The 9,539-nt window shown below is 39.0% G+C and overlaps 1 pseudogene; it reads left to right on the top strand.

The window, feature by feature from the left end:
• The first annotated feature begins 654 nt into the window (after positions 1-654).
• Positions 655-8,833, top strand: LOC113925817 (annotated as a pseudogene).
• Positions 8,834-9,539: the final 706 nt, after the last annotated feature.

Raw genomic sequence — 9,539 nt, 5'->3', positions numbered from 1 at the left:
TATATTCACTGGCATCTAAATTAATCTTTTGAGAAAAGATGGGAAGTAAAACCTCTGCAAATATATGAGTGCATGAGGAAGAGTGTAGGATTAGGAGAGGAAGAAGTTGGACCAAGCCCTGAGTAGCTGCCACAAATAGTTTAAATCCAAAAGGTAGAAGAAAGATCCAGAAAAGGAGCCTGAGAAGCAATGGCCAGAGAAAGAAGTATAACATCAGAGGAGTGGGTGGTGATGAGAGCCACAGGTGTCATGTTTTACAGAAGGAAACATGGTGAAACTGTGTCGAATAAGGAGAAAAGCCAGGTGGAATGAAAGCCGCAGACTTTGCATTTATCTTAAGAGAAAATGTCTCTGGTGGTATTTGAGAGAGTCATTTTGGTTGGAATCATGGGGATGGAAGACAGATGAGAGTGTGGAGGGACAAAGGGGATGTGATAAAGCAGAGGCAGTGAACACAAAGTTTTTGATAAGTTTGGCTGTAAAAAGGAGGAAAACACTGCTAACATGGTTGTGGGAATGGAGGACAGGGTTGAAATGTTTTGTAAGATGGGACAGATTAGGGCCTATTTAAGTGCTGATGGGATAGGTCAAAAGCAAAAATGTAGGAGGAGGAAATAACCAGTAGGGTAAATTTTTTTTAGAAAGTGAGAGAGGATGGAACATCAGGCACACCTAGAGATGCTGGCCCTCGAGGAAAAGAACGCCCCTGGGAACAAGGAGAAGAGAATGAGTGAAGAGGCTGGTAATTCTAATGGTCACGTACGGAAAGGAGGGTATTTCTTCTGGTGGCTTCAAATTTTTTTAAGGAAAACAGAGAGTAAGGGTATTGTTGACAATGCAAGAACTAGAGAAGTAGCGGTGTTCTTTTCTCTGGGTCCTTCCTCATTCATTACCCCAGTGATGTGCAGATTCTGATAATTAACTATGCTATTTAACAACATAACCTGGTGATGGCCTAGTGGGATTGTTGTGTCCTGTTTTGCAAATGAACTAAGCCTTGAAATAGGAGGTTAGAAACTATGCTTGACATCGTCCATTCTGCTCTAGGAATAGATTCATTGTGTTTAACTTTTAAGAAGGCAGGCGGGGATCTTCCAGACAAATGGTGGGTTAGTCAGAAGAGAAGATGTCTGTTATCACAGGCATTTTCTGGTAAGTGCAGTAAGTACTGACTTGTTAAAAGAACGTGCCCTGATATTGGAGATAAAGAAAAGTAAAACGATACCTTCTGATAGTTTTAAAAATCAGCTAATTGTAACAGATGAGTTTCATTATGGAGACCGCACTAATCAGAAGCACAGGGAAGCGATGTTAACTATGGAAAATCTTTGAACTAACACAGAGGAGCCTTCAAAGTTAATCTGTGAGGGTCAGCAAAAAAGAAAATTAGTCTGGTTAGAAAAATGACAGTAAAGAACAAATAGGAAAAGGAAATGGAAGGTCCGTTAAGCAATACTTTCGCCTCTGTGTTATGAGGGCGAGATGGCAAGAGGCAAAACCTAGCTTTGAAGAAGAGAAACTGGATAATGGACAGGTAAGAGGAAGAGTCTATCTATCCATCTATGCAGAGAGGGGAAAAGGGCGGACAGAGGAAAAAATCTGGCACATATGTGCAACATAGTCACAGGGTTTTTAAAGTAATACTAAGCATCACAAAATAAGGGAAACAATGAACAACAATGCATAATGAAATAAGATTTTTCAAAAACCTTATTTAATAAGAAACTGGCCTCCTTTTTGAAGCATGGGAAACTCACAAAAAAACATACCATTCATTAAATGTAATTAACTTCACACAGCGTTTTCTTAAAGTAACTAAATGAAATCTGAGCTGTGGCTTGCACTGGATATGCTTTAGGTCAAAATAATATGAGAAGAAATCAGCCATTAAAGAAAAGAAAGTCACACTTAAGACTTTGTCATGTTAGTGAGGCATCACGAGGAATATAATCTACATATCAGCTGGAGTCTTCTACTCTTGAGATCCGAACAGGTCTAGGCTTGAACTCTCCTTTTGCACAGTGAGGAAATCCAAAGTCTTCCCATTCTTGGAGGTCAGATCTGTTTCTGAAACTGCTGCTGCTATTTGACGTCAAGTTGACTGAGGCATAAAAATCATCTCTATCCTCAAGCCAATTTGCCCATCCATTTGTGAGTGTGGTACGCTTTTAGGCTGGGTATGGCATGGGCAAGCGGAGAAGTGTCTTTAGCTGTGGAAATGCAGATAGTTTATGTTGAGTCCTCAATATATGTCTTCATAGAAAATCCTTCAGCCACCTGAATTTTTTCACTGGCTGTTTGACTTCCTATTCTCCAGCACGTATCACAATTTCCTCTTTCTACTCTCCTCTCTTCCCTCCCTTCTTTGCTTCCCTTTCTTCCCCACCTCTCCCTCTCAGAAACAAAAGAAATTCCTCTATAATTCTCACAAGAGCAATTTAACCAGGCTCTTTTGTGGCTTTCATTTTGCTGAACACCACACCCCACAGGGCCCCACCTTCTACCCAGTGGCTAATCAAGTCATTTCCTCAAAGGTAGTTTCCTCCCCCAAAAGGCATTCAGGTGCCAATTGTTAAGAAAATAAATCCAATACCTAAATTACACTAGGACTTCAAAAGAGTGCCTTTGTCACAAAGGGAAACAACCAATTGCTTGAAAAGCACATGCCATATAACATGTAATATTCAATGTAACCTGTAATTATGGAGCCTGAAGTCAGTTGTGGAATAGGTAGTCCCCATGAGGGAATTTTTCTACCTCAGGAAATTCTCGGTGGATTTGGGGATCACGTACAAGAAAGCTTTCAAAAATAAGACTTGAAAGAGGATTGTATTTCCTGGTGGGGATAACTTCCACTGGGTAGCCGGAGCATACACTTTTATCAGTATAGAGTCCTGTTGGCCTCTACTAGAGCTACAGGAACAAACAGCAGCTGGCCAAGGCCCCCGCACCAGGGGCTAAATCAGGACCAGGCTGATTGCCCATCCTACTGCTGGTCATGAGTTCTTCTGCCTTTTAATCCTGCTTTCCTCAGGTTTCACAGCAGTCAAGACTCCTGATGCATTTCACATCCTTTCTTTCCTTACTACACAGCCTCAGTGAAGGGATTTCCCTTGTCATCTGGAAATGCCCTCAACTTTCCCCTATATTGGATGTGCTCTTCCTTAAATCCCGAGGCTTCCCAAAGCTGCTCAGAATTCCTATGAATGACATTCAGAATCTTGCTTTTGTATATGACCTGATTTTTTTTTCTTTCTAGAATTTTTAAGATTTTTTTTTTTGTCCTTATTTGCCTTTCTTTATTTGTATGGCTGGACAATCAATGGGTCTTTTTTCTTTTTCTTTTTCTTTTTCTTTTTCTTTTCCTTTTTTTAGAGGGAAAGAGTGAGTGGGAGGAGGGCCAGAGGGACAGGAAGAGAGAGAATCTCAAGCAGACTCCAAGGCCAGTGCAGAGCCTGATGTGGGGCTCAATCTCACAACCCTAACTCTGAGATTGTGACCTGAGCCGAAATCAAGAGTCAGATGCTTAACTGACTGAGCCATCCAGGCACCCACAATGGGTCATTTTAATCTGGAAAACTGTATACCTCAGTTCTAGAAATTTTTTTGGTTTAAGGCATTTTCATACTTTCCTCTATATTTTCTTTCTGGAACTCTTATCATTCAGATATTGGACCTCCTACACAGATCCTTTAAATTTGTTTTAACTTTCTACCATTCTCCATTTTTTTTAATCCATTTTCAGAAAGATTTTCCTGACTTAACCTTTCACCCCTCCTATTGATTCTTTTAGTTCTCATATATTTACAATGTCCAAAAGCCCATTCTTAGGCTTGGTAATTCACTTTTTATAACATTCTGGTTTTGTTTTGTGGATGCAGTATCTCTTGCACCTCTGTGAAGATCCTATTAAAATATTTTTTGAAGTTTCTTGATCTTCCTTGTATTTTCTATTTTTTTATTTTTTTTTAAAAAGATTTTATTTATTTCTTTGACAGAGAGAGAAAGAGAGAGCACAAGCAGGGTGAGCAGCAGAGAGAGAAACAGGCACCCTGCTGAGCAGGGAGTCCATTTCGGGTCTAGATCCCAGGACCCTGGGATCATGACCTGAGCCAAAGGCCGACGCTTAACTGGCTGAGCCACCCAAGTGCCCCTGCATTTTCTAATTTTTTTTTAATTGTTTGTTTGCCTTTTTTTTTTCTGTATTTCATGTTCAGAGCTCTATTTGCATGAGCAGAATTTGTCAGTGGTGGATATCACTTAACAGTAAGCTGGCTTTTTCATTGAAGGGCACACAAATATCAGTATCTCTGTGGGTTTTTTTTAAAACCACAGGCATATTTTCCCTGAAGGTGATTCTCTATTCTCCCACCTGGTGTGTATAAGTGAAGCTGGGAGAATTTCCATACTGTTTGGGGAAATATTCAACCTTCCTAGAGAGGGAAGTTTCTTCTGTGGTATGAGGACAGGCTAAAGTGGAGGAGAATATGTGAAAAGCTGTTTCATAAACAAATTGTCAACTGATCTTTCAAAGGTCCCTAATACTTCAAGTTCCCAAGTTCTTTCAGGGTTCTGAGACATGAATCATCTTGTTCTTTGTCTGCTTGCCCCTCATGCTACTACCTTCACTTTACCTTTTTCTAGAATGCTAAGTCAATTACCATGGTCCATCCATTTCTCATCTTTCAAAAGCTTGTTGAAATCTCATCATTTAGTTTGTGTGGTCTTCTTGGTTAATCACTTTTTAGAAAAAACTTCTTTTGCTGTCTTTTCAATGGTGTTATAAAAGGGACAGAAGTAACTACTTGTGTCCAATATACCTCATTAACTAGAAATACAATTTTCTCTTCAGTCCTTATAATCTGACTTCATTTTATCATTCCAGGGAAATTACTTCCATAAAGGTCACAACCAACTATACTATATTATATACATTGGGGATTGCTTTGACCTCATACTCCTTGATATTTTGGCATTTAATACAACTGGCCACTCCTTGAAATTCTCCTTTTAGGGGTTGAATGATACCACATTCTCCTGGTTTTTCTCTTACTTCCTCATCTGGTCCTCAGTCTTCCTTATTTGCTCTTCCTCTTTTGCCGTCACCTTTAAATGTTCAAGTACAAGTCACCAGATATGTAGTCAACAAGTTAGAGACCCAGAAGAGCCTATGGTACAATCCCAGTGTAAGTCCGGTAGAGCTGGTGGTGTAAGTTCTAGTTTGAAAGATGGCAGTCTTGAGACACAATGAAAGTTGATGTTTCAGTTTGAGTGTGAAGGCTGTAAAAGACTGATATTCCAGCTCAACTAAGTCAGGCAGGAGGAATTTCCTCTTACTCATGGGACAGTCAGCCTTTTTATTCTATTTGGGCCTTCAACTAATTGGGTAAGGCCCACCCACATTAGGAAGAGCAATCTGTTTTACTCAGTCTACCTAATCAAATGTTAATCTCATCCAAAAACACCCTCACAAAGTCAGAATAGTCTTTGATCAGATATCTGAGCATCTCATTGCTTAGTCAAATTGACATATAAAATTAACCATCACTCAGGGCACTGGGTGGCTCAGTCGTTAAGCGTCTGCCTTTGGCTCAGTTCATGATCCCAGGGTCCTGGGATCAAGCCCCTCATTGGGCTCCCTGATCCTCGAGAAGCCTGATTCTCCCTCTCCCACTCCCCCTGCTTGTGTTCTCTCTCTTTGTCAAAAAATAAATAAAAAATCTTTAAAAGAAAGTAACCATCACAGCTGGTTAATCAAAAAATTTCAGTCATATTAGACAATCATAAAAGAGACACATATTGAACTGGAACTTATAATTTAACAGCAAACCTATAAATACATATTTACTTACCTTCCTTTTGTAGTAGACCCAAAGCTTTTTTTTTTTTTTAGTATGAATCTGGTGATTACAGTTCCAGATGGTCTTTTTCACAAAACTATACTCATAATTCATCTACATTTCCTAGTGTTTCAAGTGAGAAAAAGATCTTAAATCTAAAAGCAAAATTTTTCTAGACCTTTAAAGTTTTTTTCCCAATTCTTTATAATTATTTGATTTGATCTTATTTTAAAAAGCAATTTGCTTTCTGAAGTATTTAATTTAGTTTTCACAGCAGCAACATTTTTCTTTTACAACCTGCCATCTTGAGTAATATGTAGTTGTCAAGTTGTATAACATGTAGTTGTTATAGTATTACAGTGACAAGGTTTCAGATCAAACATGATTGAGTCTAGGGAAGCATACAACTCAGCTGGTGGGAGCACTGGTACGAGGACAGAATGGGGAGTAGTGTGGCAGTGCTGAGGGTCAGTTTGCTGTGGGAATCAGCCAGTATGATTCACAGGGAGACAGTAGAGAGTCCATTAATCCTGAAGTCAGCTCAGTGGAAGCCTACTTAGTGAGTTTCTCCCCATATCATCAGGCTAAAAAGACATTAAACATTAACATCTGTTTGCATCAGATTCATTTGGGAGTTCCCGAAGGACACAGGTCACCATAAAAAATAAACAAGAGGAAGAGAATCTATTTCCAGAATTTTCTAGAAACTTTCTTGATTCCTTTGGTTTATTCATCAGTTCCTATTTTCATGATTGCATTCAAATATATAATTTAAAATATTAATTCTCAGGGCGCCTGGGTGGCTCAGTCATTAAGCATCTGCCTTTGGCTCAGCTCATGATCCCAGGGTCCTGGGATCGAGTCCCGCATCAGGCTCCCCGCTCCGCGGGAAGCCTACTTCTCCTCTCCCACTCCCCCTGCTTGTGTTCCTTCTCTCGCTGTGTCTCTCTCTGTTAAATAAATAAATAAAATCTTTAAAAAATAAATAAATAAAATGTTAATTCTCACTCAAGTCTCTCTGAGATATACCCTTTGGTATCTCAAGAGTAAAATCATATGCTGTTTTATTGGAATGTCCACTTTTATTGTAACAACCATTTTTTGTAGAACAAGTAAAATTCTGCTTTATTTTCATTTAGATGATAAAATAATCTGTGCTGCACAGTGAGGACAATTCAGAAATCAGTACTTCGATGCATAATACCATGAAAAGGCAAGTCCCTTTTTTACTTTTATGTAATGATAAAACACAGTTTAACATTTTCATATGACAAGTTGATATATAAAGAAATGCTACTACTTTTGCTAATTACCTTGATATATTTGTAAATCTAAGTGATAAAAGTCTTAAAAAGTTAAGCTTTGGAAGATGATTAAAAAAAAGACTAATTTTTAGTAATTTTTTTTTCTGAATACCTGAAAAGTTAATGCTCTGTTATACTAAGCCATCAGGGACTGTGTTAAACACTCTAGTGACCAAGTAGTAACATTTGTGCTAAGTAATTTGTCATATTTTCTTTTAATATTATAGCCTATTAGAGACAAAAATATGTGCTATTTATGAGAGGGCTCCAGGGTCAGAATGCCTTGGTTTCAATCTCAGCTCCATCTCTTCCTATGTTGTTGAACTTGGGTGATTAATTAAGTCTCTAAGTGTTAGTGTTGCCAAATGCTGGATCCTCAAAAATACCACCAAAATAACCTGTTGAAAAGGTAAATCTGAGTTTATTGCTTACCTCAGTAAGGGAGAATACTGCTTTGACCATGAATTAGTAGCATCTTGGAGGGAAGAGAGCAAAGTTGTGATACGAAGTTTGGGGATTTGGTTTAAGGCAAGTCTTTCAAGGCAAGGGATGGCTCTTAATTAGGACTGGATAAAGATCATGGCAGAATACTTTAGGATTGGTGGGTACAGCAAAATGAGGGCTTTGAGGTGAGGGTATGAAAGAATCACAGAAAGCAAAGAATTGTTTGATGCTATCTATTGAAAAGCCAAACAGTCTTATGTTCATTAAAAATGAATTTTTTCAGGAAGTTCCTGAAAGGGACGCTGAAGTTATTTTTAACTTTTATCTCTCTGGACAAAAATTTCCTGCAATAGTTAAGACATTGTGATAAAGACAGTGGCAGAGTAAAATCATGATAATGTAAACAGTCAAGTATGTTTGTGAGGTGGGGCGAGTAGATGGTTTTGATTCTTAGTTTCTCATTTGCAAAATGGGAATAATAATAGAAAATTTATGGATGATTGGCTAAGTAAGTACTAACAAACCTTCTAGAAGGAAACTGTATGAAGTGGAAGGAGCAAGGGCTCAGAGTCAGTCAAATCTAGATTTACATCTAAGTTACAACTCTGTGGTAAGTATGATTCTGTTTTGTGATCTTTAGAATGATACCTCTAACAGTGGCATTGTGGGAATTAAATTAAATAATGAATGAGAGTCCCAAACATCGAATACGCAAGTTGACTCAATGAAAAGCAGCAGAAGTGACTTAAATTTTCAAGTGCCGAATGGAGGAATACCTCACATGCAACCTCAGGTTTCAGCCATACCTTCTCCAGGCAAATTCTGTTTCCCTGCAGTACCATCTCCTTTGGCTTTCCAGCAACCAGTAAAGGCATTTAACAACCATGGCTCTAGTTCTCCTGGTACCAAAGAAACAATACAGCTCATACAAGCCACCTCCCCACCCGGGCCTCCCATGGTTCAGAGCACACAGTCCCAGCAAATCCTCCCAACAATATCAATAGCCCTACTTCAACCAGATCTGCAGGAACAACCACAGTCAGAAGTGGCTTGCGGAGACCCACTTCCCCTTCCGCTGGGGGTATACCAGTACCTCACAGCAAACCTGCACAGTCTATTCACAGATCCTTGCCAGTTCCTAAAACCTGTGGTTGCCTGAAAGAGGACAGTTGGAAGGATTACTGTTATCAACCAACAGAGGCAAGAATGCAGAGGTCCACAGCTGCATGGATACCCCCTCACTAAACTAAAAGACAACTCTTATCTGCAGACTGTTCAGATAAGACTTGGAATTTATAAAATCCCAGCCCTCTCTGTCTTAAGTAGCACAAACTGACAGAGATGATCAAGAAGCAGGTGGTTGTTGTTGTTGTTGTTTTAATTTTCGTGGTTTTTTTAAAAGGTTTTTTTTTTTAGATTTTATTTATTTATTTGTCAGAGAGAGAGAGAGAGAGAGAGAGAGCACAAGCAGGGGGAGCAGCAGGCAGAGGGAGAAGCAGTTTCCCCTCTGAGCAAGGAGCCTGATGCGGAACTCGATTCCAGGACCCTGGGATCATGACCTGAGCTGAAAGCAGATGCTTAACAGACTGAGCCACGCAGGTGTCCCAAGAAGCAGTTTTAAATGACATTTCACCTCAGATGTTTTTGGTCACCATACAGTCACTGTCCACGGAATCACTTTTAGTTTTGTTTAATAGAAACTAAGCTAATTTTTAAATATTTGACAGAGGCCAATATCTGGACAAAAACTAATGGAAGGCAAAGAGAAATGTTCATTTATAAATAAGAGAATACCTTTGTGCACAAGCAAATGGTGACTTCAAGTTATCCAAACTTCACATTCAACCTAATTTGCTGTATAAATAGTATCAATAAATATTTGTGTTAATGAGAAAAAAACAATGTATGAGAAAATAATGCATGCAAGATATATGTTTCAGGCAGGAAACCA

Source organism: Zalophus californianus, chromosome 4 (genome assembly GCF_009762305.2).
Source record: "Zalophus californianus isolate mZalCal1 chromosome 4, mZalCal1.pri.v2, whole genome shotgun sequence".
NCBI lineage: Eukaryota > Metazoa > Chordata > Mammalia > Carnivora > Otariidae > Zalophus > Zalophus californianus.
This window is presented reverse-complemented; position numbering and strand designations above follow the sequence as displayed.